At 45.1% G+C, this 24,252-nt stretch overlaps 1 protein-coding gene across 1 annotated transcript in view; it reads right to left on the reverse strand.

Annotated features, from left to right (window-relative positions):
• UHRF2 (ubiquitin like with PHD and ring finger domains 2) overlaps window positions 1-24,252 on the reverse strand; it is a 600,873-nt gene that overhangs the window by 377,921 nt on the left and 198,700 nt on the right. The window lies entirely within an intron of this gene.

A 24,252-nucleotide genomic window follows, 5' to 3' on the forward strand; every position in this document is an offset into this window, starting at 1 on the left:
GTGGAAGATGAGCGTTGGGTGTTGAATATGTGCTGTAGCACCTTCTGTCCCACTTGAGCTTCCTTGTTCATTTGTATGTCCACACAGTAGTGCTTCGTGAACGTGTGCACCGAAGCCCATGTTGCCGCCAGGCATATGTCCTCTATGGGTGTGTTAGCCAGGAAGGCTATTGTAGCGCCCTTCTTCCTGGTGGAGTGGGCACGTGTCCCCTCAGCCAGTTCCTGTCCTGCCCGTTTGTGGCAGAGTTGGATTGTTTGTGCGATCCATCGTGCAATGGTCCTTTTGGTTACTGCTTTGCCCATGAAGCTGTTTGCGAAGGACACAAAAAACTGTTTCGTTTTCCTGTGCCCCTTTGTCCTTTCAATGTAGTGCATGACTGCCCTTCTGGCGTCCAGGGTGTGCAGAGCTCTCTCTGCGCTGGTTGTGGGTTTTTGGAAAAAACTCGGTATCTGTATAGACTGGTTCATGTGAAAATTGGATACCACCTTCGGCATGAAGTGTGGGTCAGTCCTCATCACAACTCTATCGTTGTGTATTTGTATGTATGGTTCTTGTAGCGTCAGCGCTTGAAGCTCGCTTACTCTGCGTAAGGACGTTATCGCAACCAGGAAGGCTGTTTTCATAGTTAGCATCTTTAGGGAGGCCTTGTGAAGTGGTTCAAAGGGCTCTTTCATGAGTTCCGTTAGGACTGTGTTCAAGTTCCATGCAGGTGGCGGCACCCGCTTGGGTGGTGCGATCCTTTTCGCTCCTTCTAGGAATCTCTTCACCACCTGTGATGTGAAGAAGCTCCTGCACGTTTCTCCCCTTGTGTAGGCTACTATCGCTGCCAAGTGAACTCTTAACGAGGATGAGCTAAGGTTCTTCTCCAGTAAGTGCGTCAGGTACCTTAGCACTGTGGAGTCCCTCTTCATCTTATTGTGGAGTCTTTCCTGTCTGCACCATATTGTGAATCTTTTCCATTTCGCAACGTAGCACTTTCGAGTGCTGGGCCTTCGTGCCTCCCGAAGTACCCTCAGGGTGCTTTCTGGTAGTCTCAAATGTGCGAACTCTATGTCCTCAGGAGCCACGCTACTAGGCTCATGCTCTCTGGCTCTGGATGCAGTACCTCTCCGTTCTGCATGGACAGTAGATCTTTCCTCCTGCTGAATCTGTGGGGTGCACACTGTGTCATCTCCATGATCTGCGAGTACCAGGTCTGCCTCGCCCACTGCGGTGCGACCAGTATCAGTGTCATGTTGCTCGCTCTGCACTTGCTCAGTACTCTGTGCATCAGTGGTATCGGGGGAAAGGCGTAGGCAAATGTCCTTGACCAATCTATCCATAGGGCATTCCCCAGTGTCCCCTCCTCGGGCTGCCTGGATGCGAAGTTTTGGCATTTTGCATTCTGGCGTGTGGCAAACAGGTCCACCGATGGTGTCCCCCACCTGTCGAACAGGTATCTTGTCTCCTGAGCATTGAGCTCCCACTCGTGGGATGCCGATGTCTGCCTGCTGAGCCAATCGGCTTGTATGTTGTCCTTCCCTGGTAGGTGTATGGCTAGCAGGTCTATCTTGAGAGGGATGGCCCATCTCCATATCTCCTGCGCCAGCGTTGAAAGCGGTGCGGACTGTGTGCCCCCCTGCTTGTTGATGTAGAACATCGCAGTGGTGTTGTCTGTTTGTATCAATACCCTGTGCTTGTACAGTCTTGTTTGAAAGGCCTTCAGTGCAAGGAAGATTGTCTTCAATTCTAAGTAATTGATGTGCTTTGTGGCATCCGTCGGTGTCCACAGTCCCCTCACCTTGAGCTCCTCCATGTGAGCGCCCCATCCCTTCAGGGATGCGTCTGTGGTGATGGTCACTGTTGGCGTTGGGGGCGTTAGAGGCTTTCCCCTTGCTATGTTCTCCATGGTCCACCATGTCATCTCCTTCTGCACTGCGTGCGTTACAACCACTAGATCCTCCCAACTGCCTGTAGCTTGTGACCATTGCTCCTGTAGCCATTCTTGAATGGGTCTCATGTGGAGTCGTACATTCGGTACCAGGTGGATGCATGATGCCATCATCCCCATGATCTTGCTCGCCGTCCTCACTGTCCGAGCTTGTCCCTTCCGGTAGAGGCGAGTTTCCTTCACCAGCGCCCTCGCCCTCTTCTCGCTGGGGAACACCTTGCCCTGTAAGGTGTTGATCTGTGCTCCCAGGAAGATCTTCACTTGTTCCGGCTCCATTGATGATTTCTTCCAATGGATGGAGAACCCCAGGTTTATGAGCGTGCTGGTCACTGTATGTGCGTGCAGCTTGCATTTCTGGTATGAGTTTGCTTTCACCAGCCAGTCGTCCAGGTAAGGGTATACATGTATTCCCTGCCTTCTTAGGTGCGCTGCGACTGCTGCGAGGCACTTTGTGAAAACTCTTGGTGCCGATTTTAGACCGAAGGCCAGTGTCGTGAACTGGTAGTGGCTTTCTCCGACGGTGAACCTGAGCATGTGCTTGTGCTTCCTGTTCATTGGGATGTGCAGGTATGCGTCTTTGAGGTCTATAGTGACCATGAAGTCCCCGGTCTGCAACTGTGGGAGCACCTCTTGCAGGGAGGTCATTTTGAATTTTTGCGTTCTTATGAATTTGTTCACGAACCGTAAATCGAGAATGGGCCTCATTGTCTCGTCTACTTTTGGTACCAGGAAGTATGTTGAGTATACTCCTGTGTTTCTTTCCTTGAAGGGTACCCTTTCTATGGCCTGCTTCTGCAGGAGTTCTTTTGCTTCTTCCTGAAGGCACTGCAGCTGCTTGCTTGCTAGCGGCTTTCTTCTTGGTTTTCTGTTTGTTGGCCTCGCCTCCAACTCTATGCAGTATCCGAATTGGATAATGTTGAGGATCCATTTGTCTGATGTGATTCCTCTCCACTCCTGGAGGTGGAATCTTAATCTTCCTCCCACTGGTGTCCTGTGGTCGTAGGTGTCTAGTTTGTCTTGACCCATCTGTACGTGCTGCCCCCTGGGATCTTTTTTGTGGGTGGGCACACGGATTTTTTTGAAGTCACTTGGAGGTGGGCTGCTGGCCCCCTCTTCTATTTTGTCCCCGTCCATTTCTCCCTCGAAAGGACTGGCCTCTTTGTTGGTACTGCCAGGGCTGTTTCTGATGGCCCTGCTGACCCTGCGAGTCTGCCTGGTGCGTTTGCTGGAAAGCCTGGTGTGATGTACCTGGCTGGTTTCCGCCTCTTCCGCCGGGCCTCCGTGACGGGGTGCCCCTCTTGTTCCCTCTGAACTGCAATGCTCCCATGGATCTTGCTGTTTCGTTATCCTTCTTAAGTTGGCTGAGTTGCTCATCAACTGTTTGTCCGAAAAGCGTACTGCCGTTGAATGGTGTGTTCAGGATGCTGTGTTGCACCTCCGGTTTGAAACCGGATATCCTGAGCCAGGCGTGTCTCCTTTCCGTGACGCCCATCATCATGAGCCTGCTGGCGGTGTCTGCCCCATCCAGGGCCGTCTTAAGGCAAGAATTTGCAGCATTCTTCCCCTCTTCAATTAGCTTTTCGGCTTTCTGCTTGGCATCCTGGGGCAAGTCCTTCACCAACTGCCCCAGTCCCTCCATGATTTGGTACATGTGTCTGTTTACCAGGGCGTTGGAATTAGCCATGCGCCAGTGGGTCGCGGCATTCCGTTCGATCCTTCTGCCCACCAGATCCATCCTTTTGCTCTCTTTATCCGGTGGCGGGCCCGAGGTAGTGGGTACGTTAGCCCTCCTCCTTGCTGTGGCCGTGATAATGGAGTCTGCGGAGACCGTGCCCTGAATGTAGGCCGGGTCCTTTGCGGCATGCTTGTACTTCTTCTCAGTTCTGGGAGTTACTGCCTTGCATGTTGCGGGCTCCCTGAAAGCTTCCTTCCCCTGAGCCAAGACGCTCTCGAGCATCGGGAGGAACTGGCTCCTCGTTTGTGTTGGGAGCAATGTTTCCAGAAGGAAGTCTGCTTTCTGCTTCTCTTCGTCGAGCTTGAGCTTGAAAGCTGCTGCGGCAGATTGTATCACCGCGTTGTAGGCCCCGATGTCGTCCGGCGGCGAGGGCCTCGAGGGGTAGGTGTCGACCACCTCCTCCGGGCTGTCGGTGTCGACATCGATGTAATCTACCTCCTGAAGGTCATAGGGCGCCGACTCTGTGTCTGTCCTGCCCTCATCTTCCTCCCCATAGCTGTAGCTCTCGTGGGGATTCTCGTACTCCTCCTGGTCGTCGAACACCTCGACGTCCTGGTCTTGCTCGGTGACTTCGGCGACCTCTTCTTCTTCCTCCTCGACCGCCTCCAGCACTGGTGGCTTGGTCTTGTGAGGGATCGTGAAGGCCTTCATCCTTGCGTCGAAATCTTTTTTCCGCTGCATGAAGTTCTCCATTTCTGCCTCGAGGCGCCTTCTTTTCTTTTCCATCTCGGCCGCGTGTTCCGCGTCGGATGGTTCCGCCGCTCTCTTCGACGGATGGCTCGTCGCCGTGCCTCTCGGAGTCGAAGTTTTCGACGTCGAACCGGATATCGGGTCTCTGGTCGTCGTCGACAGTTTCGGGTCTTTCTCCCTCGTCGATCGATCCTTTTCGGGGACGATTTTCGACGTCTTCTGCTGATCAGCAGCTCTCGGCGCCGGGGACTCCTTCTCTGAGGATCCGCTGGGCCTGGGAGTAGTCGCGGACGCCGCCTTTTTTGGCGTCGGCGCTTTCGGGGTCTTGCCCTCGATTTTTCGAGACTCAGAGTCTCTCGGGTTCTTGGGGGCCGAAGAGTCTCCTACCTTGTCAGAAGTCTTCGTGTAATCGGTCTCTACGACCGTGTAGCTGTCGTCTTCGGCGGCAGCGTTGTCTTCTTCCTCGGAGGACATCCCCAGCTCGTAGAGCGACGGGGTCGGGGCCTTCCCCTGCAGGGCGGCGTGTGCTACCCTCTGCCTCTCTCTCACACGAAGGGTCTTCGGGGTGAAGGCGGAACAGGCGTTGCAGTCTCCGCTTTCGTGGTCCACCGGTAGGCAAAGGTTGCATACCGGGTGCTGGTCCTTCTGCGCGTACTTGTGGTGGCAGTTACGGCAGAACTTGAACGGCGTGTTGTCCATCCTCGAGCGTCCAGGGCCTCTCTGGTCGCGTGTTCGTCGACGGTCGTCGAAGATCTGGATGGAAAACGCCTTATCTTTGCTTGTCTTTCGTCGGTGAAGTCCCCTGGAGTCTTCAGATGACTTCTCCTCGTCTTTTCTGTATTTTCTTTCTTCTTTCTCCAAAAATGTCTGGAGCCCAAACGGGAACGATCCAGACCCGACCGCGGAAAAAAAGAATCTGAAGATGGCGCCCAAGAGTGGGAGCTTCCGCAGGAAGCATGCCGACGTCACCGGAAATACACCCAAAGGGGGTGTGACGCCGACGCCCACCTGGGCAAAGAGAAAAAAAAAAAAAAAAAACAAAGAAAAGACTACGAATCCGGACCCAACCACAAGACCGCGGAATAATGCACAGCATAGTGAATCCAGAAAGATTCACGCTGCAAAACTGGTAATATTTAAACCTGGTTAGATTTCCCCCAGTCATTTGATTCAAAACTTCCCAATTAACTAACTCCGATACCCATCTTCAAATATCCCCAACACGACATACCTGAAACCTTTAATGGGAAACTAAGTGAGTCATTCAGGCATTCCGGAGTCCCTGGGGACTCCCAAATCGGGGCCCTAGACGCATAATATGGAATACCTAACTTTTTACGAATATAAACCCAGGTTTTCAGAACACCCGATCGAATCTTCAGCTTTTTTGAAGAACTTCGGGTCTCCAAACTTAAACAAAAATTGATCTTGACCCTCCCTTAGTTCTTCCAACATAGCTCCAAACAGACTGCCAAAAGCCGAACTGTCAACCCTGTTTAAAAGCATCCTGCAATTCTTAAAAAGAAAAGCATATCCATACGTCCTCAAATCTGCTAACGCCAACCCACCCTTCTCCAATCTCCTCCTCAATCTCTTCCAAGATATGCGTGAACTCTTAGAAGCCCAGATAAAACTTCCTAGTCTTCCTTGTAACTTAGCAATTTTCTGTCAGATATGAACAATATGCTGGCCTCCGAATAAATTGGGATAAATCTGTAGTGATTCCTCTCACGGCTGCTACATTGGGACCGGATCTGGAGTATCATTTAAAAGGGCGAACAGACCCAGTTAAATACCTGGGAGTCTGGATCCACCCAGACCCAGAACCAGTCATCAGAGAGAACTATGGCAGGGCAATGGAGATACTAGAAGTACAGGTAGACAAATGGATACAAATGCCCTTCTCAATGGCAGATAGAATAGCCTCGCAGAAGATGATAATACTGCCTAGGTTCTTATATCTGTTCTGGAATATACCTATATGGTTAAAGAAGGCCTTCTTTGATAAACTACGCTCCCTATTGCTTCGGGGCGCCAGATTTTCAATTATATTTTCTGTGTGCACAAGCACAACATGCACACTACTGGACGAAACCCCACGCATACATACCCCATATTGCGGTGGAAAAAGATAGCGTCTCCCCCACGCCATTGACTGCTCTCATAGCTGACCCAGTGAGATACACGCCAAGGGATAAGATACATACAGCTCAGTGCCCTTCAAGGGCGTGGCATGTGCTGGCACGTAGGGCAAACAAGTTACCGATATACGCTCGGGCGTTGTCCACGGCGAGACATCCTAAATTTACTGTAACACAAGAACAGAAAATGTACACGTTACTGGCGGAGATGGGACTAACCTCAATGGGGCAATTATTTCCACCCAATAAGTTTATCGAACGGCCGGACCCATCACTTTGTGCACACCAACTCCCCCTGAAGAAATTTGCATATTTAAGACTGGGAACGGCAATCAGGTCCCTAAACACCTCATTCCCAGATGAACCCACGCAATTAAACACTACAAATACTCCTGATGGCCCCTACCCGGAAAAACCTGGTAACACGTTTATACAACGCAGCCCAAGACGAACAGGCTGAGAAACCTACCGCAGCTCTAGGTAGATGGGAGGTAACACTGGGCGAGACAATAGATGAGCAAGACTGGCAATACAGATGTACACAACTCTCACTCCTCACGTCAATTTGCAAATTGCGTATTATACATTTCAAATTCCTTCATTAACTATATTACACGCCGGTCAAACTACACAGACTGGGCCTAAAGGAGACAGATGCCTGTCAGAGGTGTAATGCAGAGGGCACAGATTTTTTGCATGTACCATGGGCATGATCACAACTACAGACGTACTGGGGTGAAGTCACCTCCACACTGACTGCTATGCTGTCGGAACGTATTCCAAACACCCCTTTGGTATGTGCTCTAGGCGTCAAAGCTCAAACATGCTAGGCGCCGGAAATTCTTAGCAGTAGCATTACTGCTTGCAAAACGGTGAATAGAGATGAGGTGGGGAAGCAAGAGACCCCCCCTCGACTCAAAGACTGGATCGCGGACATGACTAATTGCAGGGAAACATTAGAGACTTATGCAGAAGATGTGCCACAGAACTCACGACCCAGAGACTTCTGGGGACCCCAGACAACACGAACAGATTACTAAGCTGGTACACCACTTTATGGACAAATCACACAGGACTTAGACGAAATGAGGAGCGCATGCTAGTGGTCTGAGAGAGAAGCGAAATTACAGGTGAGTTAGATTATTGACTGTCGCAGATAAATGTGATAAATGATGTGTGTGTAGCACAAATTGTACCAATAAGTGTCATATGTTACTACATGATTGTAATGCGATGTCTAATGTGCTATGTAACTGCTGGGTGGAAGAAAAAATACTTAGCAATTTTCATTCTATCAAATAATAATGGTATTGAATTAAAAAGAAAAGTTATCTTAGGTAGAATAACCATTTTGATAAGATTCACCCCACCATGCAGATTTTTTTGGGATTTTTTTTAATGTTTTTTATTAAATTTTATGATATACAATCTCAACAACCACAAAACCCCCTCTCCCCCCATACAGTTGTACACAGTGCGTGACTCCAATACTGTAGGAGTTGTGTCTACAGTCCAGCGAGTACACAGCCTTAATGCCAACAACCACATCGGCGGCGATCATTGTTCACATCCTAATTACCACAGGATAGCGTTATCACCCTTCAAACTAACACAGAACATACCCATTATCTGCCCCTTCTGGAGAAGCGTGGCTCAGTGGTTAGAGGCGGCAGACCTGGAACCTGAGATCGACCGTGGACCAGGGTTCGATTCCCCGCCTCGGCAGGTCTCGGGCTCAAAAATTCCACGGACTCGACAATTCTCGCTCTGGTGCCTACTCAACCCACGGGGTCACACTCTGCAACTCTGGGCAATAGCTTGCTTAATCTCCACTACGGCCCCTCGCGGCGGGATGCCTGGCTTTCACCTTGTGGACACCCTGCCGGGTTCTCTCACAGGGGAATACCAGAAAGGGTTCCCTAAGCAAGCGCCGGGACGCTCACGGGCAGCCGTGCACTTTACAAATCCAGCACATTTACATTCTCGTTACATCCCCGTCTCCCGAGCCTGCCAAACCAACCCAGCACCCCCTCTCAACTTACTCCCAGAATCGCCCCCCCCCCCCCCTCCTATACACCCCTCCTGGTAGACATTTCCTTTTAAAGCTCCAACCGTGTCAACATTTATCAACAAACCCACGACATGTTCATGTGTTATCGCCGTGTTGCAATTCCTCCTCCCCCTGGCAGTCCAACCCCGCAGGCCCCTCCTCCTTACTACTACTATGTGTCTGCGCCCTGAACAGTCCCCAAAAAGTTTTGGGGCGACTTCGTGGTGACAACAATTCGTAGTTTTCTGACTGCGTACAGCAGTACAGCATGTCATGCATCCAACGTTTAACAGTGGGTGTCGGTCCCTGCATCCAGCACAGTGCTACCACCTGCCGGGCCACTAGCATGCCCATATCTACTAATCTGCGCGCAGCTCTGGGTAGTTTTTTTAGAGTACCCCAAAAGCACAAGCGCGGGGTCTAGTTCCAGCGTCACCTCAATTATCCCACTCAACTCCTTGAAAATTTCCTTCCAGTATTCGTGAACTCTCGGGCACAGCCATGCCAAGTGTAGAAAGTCTGCCTATCGTGCATGGCCCCTCTTGCATTCTGCATTCCGTATCTGCATAGGCGTTCTGGGGTATAATACACCTTATTAATATATTTAAAATGAATAAGTATATGTCTGCCATGCAGAGAAATCCGTCTGGTGCTCAGGCAGCAATAACGCCACATCTCGTCGTCAATCGTTATTTTCGGGGTTCTTTGCCATGCAAGCCGTGCAGCTGAGTACTAAATCTTCCTATGGGACATTGCTATTTTATACAGGTTCGTCACCAATTTTTGAGGGGTGCCGGCCTAGATCACGTATGTGAGTTCAGGGACCACAGGTGGCTCATCAAGGTCTTCCCCCAGCTGTTCCAAGAGGGCCCTGCGCACTCTGTAGAATTGGAAGCGCTGCAGCTGTGAGCTCCCCCCCCCCCCCCAGCCGCTTTAGCTTGCTCCCAGGTCTTTACCTTTCTGTCTAAAAATAAATCCCCCGTCACCTGGATATTTATTTTGTGAAGAGCACTTATCACACCCTTGTCCCTACAGGGAGCCAGCCACTGAACCCAGTCTACCGGCATAATTGGCGAGTACAGCAATGCACCCCCCTGAAGCTGCAGAAGGCTGTGCCATGCATGGTTGGTGGCAGTTATCGAGTCTATGATTCCAGTTCTACAATCAACTGCTTTGAATATCGTTGCTGTCAGGGGGAGCGGATCCGCAAAGAGCTTTTCCATGCATACATGTGGGATATTCGATTCCCGTGTATCCAGGTGTGCATATGTGCACCCTGTGCAACCCTGTAGTAAAGCTCGAAGTCTGGGGCATCCAGGCCTCCCATGCTATATGGCAACGTAAGGACCTGCCACAATTTAATCATGGTTTGGTGCAATCTTTGGAAGAAGACTTTAGGGAGGACCATCGGAAGATTTACGAATAGGAACAACAGCCTAGGCAGCACCACCATCTTCATGATAGCAATACGTCCCAGAAGAGAAAGCGGGAGCTTACGCCAGGCTTCTACATTATCTTCTAAGTTACTAATGGCCACGCCATAGTTTTCTCTGAACACTAGCTCAGAGTCTGTATGCAATCGAATTTCCAAATATCTAATCGAGTCAGTAGTCCATTGAAGCGGGAACTCCATGTCAAAGACATGCGTAGCCGGGGTAAGGGGATAAGCCACAGACTTCGTCCAATTCACTCTCAGGCCTGAAAGTGCGCCAAAGTGCACTACTTCTCGGAGTACCGTACATAGGTTATTTTCGTGTCCCGGACATACAACAAAGTGTCATCTGCGTACATGGAGACCATTATTTTGTAGGTAGGGAAGCCAATGCCTTTGTGTCCGTGGTATTCACGCAGCGCACACGCCAACAGTTCCGCCACCAAGGCATACAACAGGGGAGACAGTGGGCAGCCCTGCCGGGTTCCTCTAGATATTGGGATGTGTTCTGTGACCATATTGCCCAGGTGAATCCGCACAGTGGGTTTATTATACAGAGTGCCTATCATTTGCAAAACCGCCGACCCCAGCCCCATCCTTGTCAATACTTGCTGCATGAAGGGCCATTCCACAGAGTCGAAGGCCTTCTCCATGTCAAGGAACACCGCGATTGCTTTGATGTCCTGCTTCGCGTTTTGCATTGTACCAAGGACGGTACGTATGTTATATGTAAAGTTCCTGCTTGGGATAAATCCTGCTTGTTCTGGCGCCACCAACATCGGAGCAAAGAGCGCCAGACGATTAGAAAGTACTTTCGCGTATATCCTAGTGTCCACATTTATTAAGGAGAGAGGTCTATACGAGCTGCATTCGTCCAGTGGCTAGCCCGGTTTGGGGATAACAACCAAAAGCGCCTCCCTCATCAATTGCTGCATGCAACCTGCCTCACACAGGTTGTCAAACAGCGTCGCCAGGTGTGGGAGCAATAAATCCAAAAATGCTTTATAAAAACCCACCGCGGGTCACTTAAAGATGATACTGACTTCACAAGCAGTCAGAACTTTGTATGAGCTAAATGCCGGAAAAAATACACTAATTGTGGTGTTGTGGCTAACGCAGTAAACACAGACCCTGAAGTTGGTGCAGTATTTAAGTCAGGTCTTTCTACTACAGAAAAATCAAAGCAGCACACAGTCTTGTAATCGGTGTGCAAGTAATTTTCACACTGCAGAGTTTCGCAAATGTATAGCGATTAATAAAGACTGCAGGTAATGTGGGCAATTTGCTAACAGAAAATAAAAACTAGGGAAGCTACTGTTGATTAAGAGGGCATGGTGCAAGTGCAAGCAGATAGAATTCTTAGTGTGGGCAATTCAGAAACTCATAATGAAACTGATCTGGGTAGGAAAAGGAGGCCCAAAGCAGAATTTCTTATTGAGTGTAAACTTGAAGAACTGTTGATAGACTCTGGTTCCATGTTCTATGGGCTGGTTCTACGGGCTGAGGCTGTTCTTATTGGCTGTTGCTTAGTTTTGGTCTCTTTTGCAAAAAGAGGTGGATATGCTACAAAAGAGAATGAGGCCTAGGCCTTTTTCTTTCTCTTTTGTACCTACTGTTATGTTATTTTGTTACCGAGACTCCCATTCAGACAACGGGGAATGATACAAGCTATGGAAATCTACGAAAGTTCCAATACTGGGGCAACTTTGCCTTTGGAGAAGGCTTGGGGACATTTACAAAGAAGATTTTCAGACTTAAAGCGGTCTTTCACCACTAAATGGGAATAATATATGCTTGCACAAATTACACTGTATTTACAAATGTTAATAGACTGCATAGATCAGTGACAAAAGAGAGGAAGATGTATGAAGGTGAATTCAGACTTACAAGCCTCTTGACTTTGAAAGAGCCTCTTACTTACTGCAGTTATATTTTGCAAATAATAAAGCTCTGTACGATTGGAAGAAAAAAAAGACTAGGCAGTAGAGGACAATTTATCATTTGAACCTCTGGAACTTGGCTACCAGCATGTGAAACACAATTGGATTTACTAGCACAGGCTCATTTGCTAAGGAAATATTTTCAGACCTTTTTCTATTTTCAATTCCAGGTCATTTAGTTTCTCCAACATTACGGTGCAAAGATTTTTGAGCTACTCCTCTAAGCTATTCAGACTACTTGGGAGATGATCTTATTTTTTTTCTCCTTGCATTGACAAATTAGTGGAGGTCATGGTACCCGCAGTTCATCTAAGAGGCCTTTTCGTGTGGCTATTTGTGAGGTTCGCCTTTCTTAGCCCGTCTTGGCTCTGAACTTGTTTCTCTGCTCACTTTGCCACAGAGGTTGCTGGTAGCTTCTTTCGTTTCCTTTCGAATGGGAGCCACCCAGTTGTAGCTATAGGAACAACCGAAAAACTAGGGGAAGATTGTTGTACAACACAAATCGTTGGGGGATTTGGTTGTATTGAACCCACAATCAAAGACAGCAGAGGAGCTGGTACCCTTCAAATTACCACAGCTTAGTACTGCATGAATATCAACAGTTGATAAAGAGGAATGTCTTCAAGCAGCATCAAATTTGTTCTCTACCAAACATATTTCAGATTTTAATCGCCCCCATCAATGAGGACAAATAAGTAGTTCTAGACTTTCAGTAGAGCTGAAGAGCCTTTATTGCCGCATTGAGTGCTAGCTTTCCTCTTCCAAATTTTGTGTAATCTGGCTACAAAACAGCAAAACACGTGCCAGTGATTGAAACGTGGTTACCTTTTAGGTCCTTAATGGTAAACTTCCAGAGCCAAGAGGGGTGGCCCAGCCCAACCTCTTTTGGGCTTGAAAGTGCCCATGCGAGTCCTGCGCTGAAGGACAAAACAAAGCACTATATGCGCTGGAGCAGATGTGCTCCTCCTCCTGCCCCTCCTGGAAGTGCTGGCTTAGGAGCGTTGTAGGTCACTACCTTGCTAGCAAACACGGCATCCAGCGCTGCAGGAAAAAATCGATCACTATATGAGCTAGGACTGGCGTGTTCCTCCTTACGCCCTCACCAGGAAGTGTTAGCTTGTAAGGTTTGTGGTCCTGCCCCTGCCAACAAACTCTGCTTCCCACCCTGAGGGAGAGAACAAAGCGCTATATGCGCTGTGGCTCATGTGCTCCTCCTTCTGCCCCCCAGAGAAGTGCAATATTTTTTAAATGGTAGCTTGGTAAAAAGGCGCACGCAGTAGTAACAAAACAAACAAAATCGATACAGTAATTAAATTAAACAGAGGATCTGGGTGCTTCAAGGTGAAGAAAACCACCAGATTTCTATCAAGAAAGACAGTGTCCATAGACAAGCTTGATTACGGAGCACTTCACCACAAAAAAAGTTCAATCTTGTATAAAAAGGCTTCCATGTACTTTATGCGCAAGATAGCATGATCATATCCTTGATGCAACAGTTCTTCAGAAATTAAGCTAATCTATTAACTCAATTGCACAGCAAACAAAGCATGAAAAGTTATTTCCTAATTTTGAAAGTAGCTCATATTGATAAATAAGTCTATTGTAATCCTGATGGTTTATCGGTTAATATTTCAAAACGGAGTTCTATTTCAGCTCAGACGAAAGCGTTTCAAATTCTAATAGAAAGTGGAAATACAAAGTCTTAACCGCTATAGTACAAGCAACAATACAAGTTAAAACATCAGTATTGCTTTTTTAAGGTATCACTCTGGTAGTGTATATTAAAGTCAGTAGAAGTGTGATGATACACAGTATCACTGTTTATCTCCCTTCCTCCATTCCACTTTCTCTGGGTCTACTATACAACTCCACAACAGTTCAGTTGAGTTGGCTGTTGGTTTGAAGTACTATGGCAGTATTCTAAAAAGAGGACATCACTCATGTGGGGAAACTGAGACCATAGGAAACAAGGGGCAAAGCAGAAGAAAAAACACTATTAAAAGAAAGAGGGGCAACAATTACTTGCACAAGGAAAGCAGTATTTCTGACTTGATATGAAGTCCTCCTCTGCCTGAGATAGAGGATATGCTGAACAGCGGATGGACCTCTGGGATTTTACTACGGTGAAAATGTACTCTGCATAAGGGGTTTGGTGCATTAGTTAGAAATGGCCTATTTTCCTGAATTTCCCTATGTTCAACAGCCCCACCTCATGCTACATATAATACATGTTGGCTTTTAACCGATTTGTGCTATGGAGATGCATGCATTAATCAATCAATACCATTGTGTATGTAGAAACAGTTCATAGGATGCCATTAATGGAAATCCAACTAATTAAATAGTTTCAGGATAACCACAGATTTTGTGATCTTAGAAATTCAGTAACTTTTGCACAGCATTTATGGACAACAGCCCCCTTTGAGAGAAATCAAATGAAAAATGGGCCTTTATTTAGCTTAAGTGTTGCTACTGTGCTCCTTGATACCTAGGTTGCTTTGCAGTTGTGTTTTAATCAGCTCCTGGTCCTTTACCTCCTCGAGGCACGAGATGGTTTCCAGGAGGAGGAACAATTATATACACATTATGTCAAACTGAAGCAGGAACAAAAACAAATGTAATGCATAAATGTCAAACCTTAAACTGAGCATACTTATTATAGACCGGAGGTGTTCCTAGCATTGACTTGATGGATTCCATTAGTATAATGTTAAATTATTTCTGCAAGACAGTTTTTTGTATCCTATAAAATAAAGGATTTATTGTAAACTATCAATTAAAAATGTAAATAAACATATTCAGATTCATTACACGTACAGTGCTCTGATGAATCATGTGGAAATCTTGAAAATTTGGCAAGGATTGCACCTCATAGGAAACCATGATGCAAAAGGAGACTAGATGTTGTTGACCTTGAAACCAGAAAGTCTGGGTTCAAACGGATTCTGCATTTTAACAATTACACCGTTTGTTTCTTTTCTTCATCTTGTAATGTAATACTCAATCTGTACAAAGTGCTATCTAGCACTTTACCAACTTTAACCGCATGCGCGCTAGCGGTTTTCCCGCTGCGCGCTGCGTTTTTAAAAAAGCCGTGTTACATGACGAGCTCAGCTCGTCATTACCGTACGAGCGTCGTAACTCATGACGAGCTGAGCTCGTCATGAGCGGGGAAGGGGTTAAACAAACACCATACTACTGTTCTGTAGACAGCAGATCCTACTGGTATATTAATAATTCGTTTCTGTAAAGCACCTTTTTGATCCATGGAGCTAGGTTTTTGGTTTAACAAACGCATAAAACGAATTGTGTCTTTAAAACAAAACAAAAAAGGCACCACACCTGCCACTTTGGGCGGGGGGAGGGGGACGACTAGTTTAGACCACCCTTTCCGGTCAATTGCAAAAGCCACATATTTTCTTCTGGCTTTAGGAGTGAAAGGTCAACTTTTTCACGATCCAAGGAGGACCATGTTATGTTTTTTCACTTCCTTGGTACCATGTCCATGTTTGCAATGACTGTACAGGCTCAGTACAATTAATGCAAAAAAGGACATTGATCATGTCAAGGGAAGGAATTACTGAACATGAGGCATTTTTGCACAACTGCCCCTAGAGAGTAGGCGATCGATATACATCACATGGCGCTATTGCTGCCACTACACTGACCCCATTACACTACAAGTGAAGTATATTAGCAAATGTTCTTAACTCTACTTACAGTTATCTCCCAAAGTAAGTGTGGGTGGAGTTAACAATTGTAAATGTGTACTTACCTTACAATGTAATGACAGACATATGTAGTGATATTATTGTAAGTCTATATTCACAAATTTGATATAATATACAACCCACCTGTTGAATGGTCTCCTGCTGCAACTAATATCCTGCCATGTACAAACACTGTCAGCCACATCTTTGTGGGAACAGGCTCAAGTTAAAGGAAAGCATGGTAGGAAGATGCAAATACGAGTGGTTCAAAAAGTTCACTGCTTCATTTATTGCACAGAATAATGTTTAACTCACTAAAATATGTATCTTAAAGCAGATGATGCGTGTTCAAACTGAACTAAACCAGCCTTACGCAAGAAAGGAACTAAAGCAACAATTTAAACAAAACATGTTTGGATCCATTTTTGAGAAATTACAATTCATGTGTTTTCAGACACATGAACCATCCTGAAGCTTATGTGGCAGCTGCAATAGGCTTCCCAAGAGCGTTTTCAAGGTCAGCAAAGATACTGAAAAGGAAAATATCAGAAACTAATGTCAGTATTTTATATGGATTTTTATGACAGGCTGTGATGCTATTAAGAATGATACATTGACAACTGACTCCTTCTTGTATAACTAACTCAATTTTCTGTGCTGACTCCATCTTGTGTAACCAACTCCATTTTTTGTGCTCTCACGCAGTTGCAGGGTGGCTAGAGGATGTTTTCGCTCTTCACTTGTTTTCGCTCCTCATCGTGCAGAGTAAGCTGGAACATGTTGTGTAGGATGCTCGCTTGGTTCCTTTCAGGCCAGAGATTGTTGTTGCCAGAGAAATGTGCAGAATGTACAGCTCTGTCTCGGAATCAAAATACAGGGGCCTAACTAGCTCTGTCTAGACCCTGACACAGACCAGTACGGTCAGCTTGGTGTTCGTAACAGAAGAAAGGGTGCGAGGTAGCTATACCTACCCTCGTAGAAATACTGCTGCAGTCATTCAATGTCACAAATGCAGAGCGGGCAGTAGAGGAAAATGATGTGAGAACTCACATGTCACCCTACGAGTTCTGCCGGATTTGTCCAGAAACTAATGATGATACTTGCAATAATCTAACACAAGTAATAACGTACAAGGTCACTGAAGGTGACATTTGTTAAAATCTAACCTGCGACCCAATTAACAACGGTAAATGTGCTAAAATGCGACTTGAAGGAAATAATTCAAAGATGACGTGGGAACAACAAACTCTATGCAAATATCGAAATGAGAGTGTAAGTAAAAATATGCATAAAATGATGTCATAAAGGATATAGTATCTGCTGCCAGTAATATCAAACATGTCAAATTGCCTATAGGGTGGTTATTTTCTTGTGGTAATGTTACATACATGAATATTCCAGCAAATATAACAGGTGGACTGTGTGCTTTTACTCAATTAGGACTCATGATGTTCCCATTAAATCCAGCATTGCATGTCTGGGATACGAGGGAAGCTTTTCAGCTCAGTGAACATTGTGATTCTGAAATGTATTTATTATCGAAGTCTGAATATATCAGTTTAGCTGCTTGGATAGTAGGTATTCCAGGCCTAACTATTTATAATTCTAGGACTGTTAGTGAATTAGCATATTTGATAGTGAAAAATATTAATCATACATCAGTTGATTTAGCAAAATTATTATTATATGTGTGGGGGGCAAGAAAAGCTATCTTACAAAACAGAGCTGCAATCTATTATTTACTCTTAAAACATGATCATGGATGTTCAGATTTCAATGGAAGGAGTTGTTTCAATCATTATGATCATTCTAAATCAATACAGTCTCACATTGAAGCTTTAACCAAATTGACTAAAGATGTCAAGCAGGATGTATAAAAAGGATGGTGGGATTGGTTGTTTGGGTGGTTGCCGGATTTTAGTAAACTTCGCTCTGTTTTAGGCGGGATAATATTAGCAATATGTATTTTAATATCATTATGTTGTTGTATCCAGTGTGTGTCTAACCTTTTGTCTATGCTTCGACCTAAAGCAGTTGATTTCAGACCGATATGTTATGAAAGTCGATGGTTGGAACATGATGCTACTAAGAACGATACATTGACCATTGACTCCATCTTGTGTAAATGACTCAATTTTCTGAGCTGACTCCATCTTGTGTAAGTGACTCCATTTTCTGTGCTCTTACGCAGTTGCAGGGTGGGGAAGGATGTATTAGTTCTTCACTTATTTTCACTCCTCACCATGCAGAGTAAGCTGGAACATGTTGTGTGGGATCAGCGCTTGGTACCTTTCAAGGCAGAGATTGTTGTAGCCCCAGAAATGTGCGTAATGTCGTGGAGTCAAAATACAGGGGCCTGGCCAGCTTCTGTCTTGACCCTGACACAGACCAGTACAGTCAGCTCAGTTTTCGTAACAGAAGAAAGGGGCGAGGTTTCTAGTAACTTCCCCTTAGGTCGAGTAAAAGGTATTCAATGCGGGAAATCTTGGGGCTCAGACAGGAGCTCGCTGTGGAACAGACGTGTTGCCACTGGGAACTTTAAGGGTCCTGGTCGAGGCTTCTGCCTGGCTGTCAAGGGCTCCTCCAGCCGAGTTGGCAAGAATGTTGAACTCTTTCGGTGATGTATTCTTTTTACTTACTTCATGTATATAAGCTATACGTTTCTCTACTCCATGTGTATACATGCCATATGTTATTCTGTTTTTTGTGGCTAAGTTATTTGATATTTGGGAATCTGCATTAACCAATATATTTTGCCTTCCTTATAAAAGTACAGGATTATTAAATACACATGTTTCATTTTAAATGCACCTGAATCGGTTTAGTTGCCTCGCCTTGATGAGAGTTCTGAGCCACGTTTTTTTTGCTGAGTTACGTGTTATTTAAAGGTGCAGAAGTACATTTGCCTCCACTTGGGAGTGCTGGGTTTAGTTGTGTCCTATTGTTTCAAATCAGAAGCAATACACAAGCCCAATCAAAAAGAAAAGGAACCAGAAAATGGATGCCGTTGATATCACTAGTATAAACAGTGCATAGGTTTGAGAAAAATAGCCTCTGGTAACAATTTTTAAATTTGCATTGACTAATGAAGGCAGAACATTCTTAAAGAAAGACTTGGCGTGAAAACCTGTAAGGAAGCCACTGAACAATGTATCATTTGTAAAGATGAACAGCCTTTGGGAGGTTTCGTGAAGTTTGGGAAAGCCACAGATACTAGATATAGGTCACCCTTGGAGCAACAATGGAGTATTAAATTAGATTTCTGCAGAACACCAAGCTGCTTTATACTGAACAATATTATGAGCAGTTAGCATACACGAACATGACAAGCTGGGACCAACAAAATGTTGGCTGGATATCAGGTGGCTTCCTTTTTGTTTGCTCTATGATCAGTCAAGAAATGGGTTACTTAACTGTAACTCTAGTTCTCCAACATTGGTATATTTTATATATTCTCATGCTTGAATCATTCCCTGTCATCAGGCTGGGAATCCCTGGGACATTAAAACAGCAGTATATAGCATAAAATATATATGACAAACAGTATACAATGTACAATGGACATAGGTCTTAAACAACATAGTATGTTTAGTAACACATCCACCTCATTTCACTTTGTGGTGTCTATCTAAATGCAGTTTGTGTTGCTAACATGTGTGAAGCCCGCAAGAGTACCTAGAAAGCTATACATTGCCGAAAAAAATATGCACAATTGCTCAATGTTTTCCCTCAAAATAATTGCAAAAAAATAATAAGGTAAATGTGAAAAAAATAGAAACTGACGACAAGGTTTCATCTGCAAGTTTCTACATTGAAAGCCGATCTACTAAAGTAATACACTATTACATCTGTTGGTGTCTTTCTTTCGAAGAGAAATACATGGCCTCTAGTTAGTCCAAAAACCATTGATAACCAGTATAGATCATGCAAGGCCGGACAATAAAAAGTCTACCGAATACAAGTAAGGCTCGTTCTCCAGCTCCAGGGAGATGGGTTACTGTACACCAGGTAGCGGAAACTACAGCCCAGTCAAGCTTAACAGCTACACCAACTTATATCCATTCACCCAATAAACTCTGGAAAGTGACCTATTTCCAAAAATACAAGTCAAGGGGTCTTTTCGACAAAATAAACTGAGAGACAATTTTATAAATGGTCAAAAAAATTCCATCGCTACTTCATATTGTATTATCGGATATTCATACAGTCACCTTTTTAAATGCATTAACATCGGGCGGTGAAGAACTGGCATTATTACCTGGGCAACAGCTTCAATAGCAGACAAAGTATGGCCTGAAAAGGTGGCGTTTGTAAGCTGGGGAATAGACATGTCATAGGAAAATGAGGAAGCTTACCCTCTGTTTCTCCAACTGGAAAGTTCAGGGTCTAGTGCCTGGGTTGAACGGGATAGAGGAGGACTGAGCTCGCAGGGAAAAAGTAAAAGTTTACAAAATCTGATTAAAAAAAATAAACAATTTGGGAGAGCTTCAATCTTAAAAGGAGAAAGGAGCCAACCAATTGAATTGAGCGGTGCCATTGCAGTCTCCCCAGAATGTAGCAGCCCTAACGTTCGATTAGCAAGCCAAGCTTCAAATCAAAACACAGACTGGTCCTGGCTAACGGGGGTCTGCTTTCTGATATACACAAAAAAAGCACACCATTGACAAAAAAAAGGTTCAATCATATGCCAAACACAGGACAACGTTGAGGTCTGTGCGCGGAATATTGTGGGACTTTCCGGTAAGAAACATGATAAGGATTTTTTAATCTTTAATAGAAGATTCCACATAGTGCTCCAGCAAGAAATGAAGGCCCAAGAAGAAATTGATCTTCCATCATACATGTGTTTCAGTAAACCAGCAATTAAATCAAAATTAATGGGGCATGCAGCAGGAGGTCTGGCCCTGTAAGCATTAGCGGACTTGAATATCAGAATAGAAGAAGTAAAAATTTATCATTCTAACGTACAGGTGGTAAAGGCGTGGGCCTAACACCCAGGTAACGCAGCTCCCTTGCTGATTATAAATGTGTACATTCATCCTCTCCCAATGAAGAAAAAGAAACAATTACATTTATTTTGAGCTTTATAACATCACAATTTATATCTAACCCAGTACCTCTGATCCTCTTGCACAAGATTTCAACATGAATTTACCTCAAGCTATGCCTAGGGATGACATAACGGGAATAAATGACTATATTTGGCATATACTCCTTTCAAAGCCTTCAAACAAGGACCAGACTAAAGGAGGAAGCAATTGGTGAGGAACTTGGAGCACTTGGGTCTACGAGTACTGAACGGTAGGGTGCCCCCGGACATACCGGTTCAGGCATCCCATCACCCGGTAAATTCCCAGGCAGTGATAGACTACTCCTTAGTATCTCTGCCACTATACCATGCAGTCACATTCTACAGGCTGGGCAATAGGTTGGAAAGTGGCCACCAGCCGCAAATGATGAGTTTGAACTTAAAAATGTAATTCCAAGAAACAAAGGGCACGAGTAATATGCACGCTTTGCTGTTCAACAATAAAAAACTACAGTGGACTGTAACTAGTATTGAGGAAGTCGAACTGCAAGCGAGAGAGCTATGGGAAAAACTATATGATGTAAACCAAAATCTTCTGGGACATTGGGTTCAATTCTCAACTCTTTAATAGAGGTCTTCAATCGGTCATATCGATATTATCACCTACTTTTAAAAGGAAAAATTCAGTTAAATTTATAACTGCAAAAATTACGCTGAATTGCGGGATAAGGATACTAAGAAACAACCCGAACGCAAGAGTTGGGAGCGAGATTTTACCAAAGCTAAGGTCGCTATGTAATAAAGAGATATGGCTTCAAATAAAAACAGTATCAGACTGGTGCTGGTGCAAAATCCTCTACGCCTCCAAACGTCAAGACTCAAGAGAATTATGGAAATTAGTTGATCATTCTACCAGAGGTATAGCCCAAGGACTGGCATCAAACATCCTGGAAGAAACTCGGAGCAAACATCTAGGAGCTATGTACGGGGGCACAGTGTCTACAACTGGATCTTTAAAATCGGTCGCCAATAATATCACCGGGGAAGACCAGTCCATGGCAATCTACCCTAGAACAGTGGAAAAAAATCATGAGCAATACTCACACAGCAGGGGCCCCAGGACCAAATGGCATCCCCCAAGCGCTTTACAAACAGAAACCGGAATACTGGATGGAGAACTTGGCCAATTTATTCAATTACATTCCTTTTAGCCAAGTAATCCCTGACAATTGGAGGGGATCAATATTGGCCCCTATTCACAAAGCTGGACTACTTGCAGACCCTGCCAACTATCAGTTGATAGCCCTTATGGACTGTGAGGCCAAGTTCTGTCTGCTGGCCGAGCTTACAGCTTGGGTGAAATCTAAAAATATGTTGTCTAGAAATCAGACCGGGTTTAATAAAGGCCTAGGTGCATCCATCAATACTCAGATGTTGGCCCTTATAACAGAACAAGCAAGGCGGTGTTCAATTAATCTTCATATGTGTTTTGTTGATTTTTGTTTAGGTTTCAATGCAGTGCCGAGAAACATTCTATGGGGTAAATTGTTAAATTGGGGTATTTCATCTACCTTACTCAGAGCAATTCAACTGCTATATACAGTACATGGACTTGAGCAAGGTTGGGTCAAGGCACAACAATCTCAAAAAAAATTCCAACAATGGTCTAAAACAAGGCTGCGTCTTGGCCCCACTCATGTTCAATTTGTACCTCGCTGACATTACCCCAGGTCTGAACAGAATCAACTCACATTCCGAGTCGGTGGCCGACTTTAACGTTTCTCTTCTGCTGTACGCTGACGATATTCTCTTACTTAGTTACACCAAGGTGGGGCTCCAGAGGCTAATTAGCTAAATCGCCCAGAACGCCTCCACCCATGGGTTAAAAGTTAATTTAAGTAAAACAAAATCCAGGCTAATGACACAGGGTTTAGTAATACGACAAAAAATTATATAGAAGGCCTAAGGTTAGAGTCAGTACAAGAGGACAATTATTTAGAGGTCATATTTGATGCAAAAGGCTCATTCAAGATTCACTGTGTGGCGATGCAAAGAAGGAACACCGCATTAACTGTAGCGTTTGCCTCACTTCGGAACACCCTTAACTACTATTACATATCATGGCAGCCAAACACACCCGGTCTCTGACATACGGCATGGAGACCCTGAGAGGGATAGGCGATAAAATAATAGACAAGCTCACAGTAGGGACCTATCGTCGCTTATTTCTCTCCCTAAAAAGGCCCGCCTGCACACATTCGACGAGAATTTGGCCTTAGAATACAACATAAACAATCTTGGGGCATTTTTGAAATTCTGTTATAAACTACAAAAAGGACAACAACTCCACTTTGATGACAACCGTATGGCAGGCTATGAAGTACACCAGAAATACGGTAGCCCGTGAATATTTTAATCTGGCCTTGACTACTTTTGGTGCAGAACAATTATGGGTTTCATCCCTCTCACAGGTCGCATTTGATAGAGTGGTTAACGGGATCAGCAGAAAAGTGTCATCATTGATGATAGAGAGGCCCTAGCGAAAAGTTCTCACGCTTGGATGGTAATTGCATCATACCGCCATCTAAAACCCCAGAATTATCTAGGGGGTTTGTACGGTCTAAAAGCAAAGCTAAAGCTTATGAGACTCCGGTTAGGCAATTTCCAATTTCGAAGCAATTTGACAGTTTGGAAAAAGCTGGGCAGCTCAACATCATGTTGCCTTTGTAATTATTACACAGAAGACGTCTGCCATATAGTTTGTAGTTGTCCAGCTTTATTGGGTGAACGCAGAAGCCTGCTAGGAGAGTGTTTTTAATGAATATGTCATTCGCACACGTCTTCAAGCAGTACTTGTTGGCTTGCTCAGCAAAAGTTGCTGGATCCAGCCTGACGTCTGGGAAAATTCAAAGGTAAGGAATCTGCAGCTAGAAGTCTTGATCAGATTGTTTTATCACTAGGGTCCACTGAAATTAGCTTTTCGCTCATGCTCGCCATTAAAGCTGCTATAGCCTATAAGCCAATACTTACTGTGCATTCCAAGAAGAGGACGAGGAGCATAGAACGTAACATCTGTTCTGGGGCAGCAGTTGAAGGAGGACTGGACAAGAGAGGACAGTCTTACTTACTCCAGTAAATTATATACTCACTTACCTGCGTGTTGTAGTCATCTCTACATTCCCTTGAGATACTTGTAAAGTTTAAATAGAGACTCACTGTGTCATTTAGACCCAGGAAGGTGGCCACTGGTTGCCACGTCAGTGGAGGTCATCTATTCAACTCCCCTAGTGAAGTACAGAGATCCATATCAGGCAGGTGAGGATCGTTTGGACTTCAGTACAGCTGGTGTGGCGTTTCCACTGAAGGCATTCAACTCTTCTGAGTAGGAGCCCTGTTTGCTACACCAGTTAGGTATTTTTGTTTCAAGAAACAAAAACACAAAGCGGGATCTTGTTTTCTTGAACACAAAGAGCAGTGGCCTGATGCACAGGGAGTTTTCTCCCTGTATGTGGGGGCCATTGTGAATATTTCCTGCCCAGGACCACCATGCCTTGCACAGTGGTCCCCGACAGGGAAAACTAGTGATGGTCGCCAC

The sequence above is a fragment of the Lissotriton helveticus genome, chromosome 2_1, assembly GCF_964261635.1.
Source record: "Lissotriton helveticus chromosome 2_1, aLisHel1.1, whole genome shotgun sequence".
Classification (NCBI taxonomy): Eukaryota; Metazoa; Chordata; class Amphibia; order Caudata; family Salamandridae; genus Lissotriton; species Lissotriton helveticus.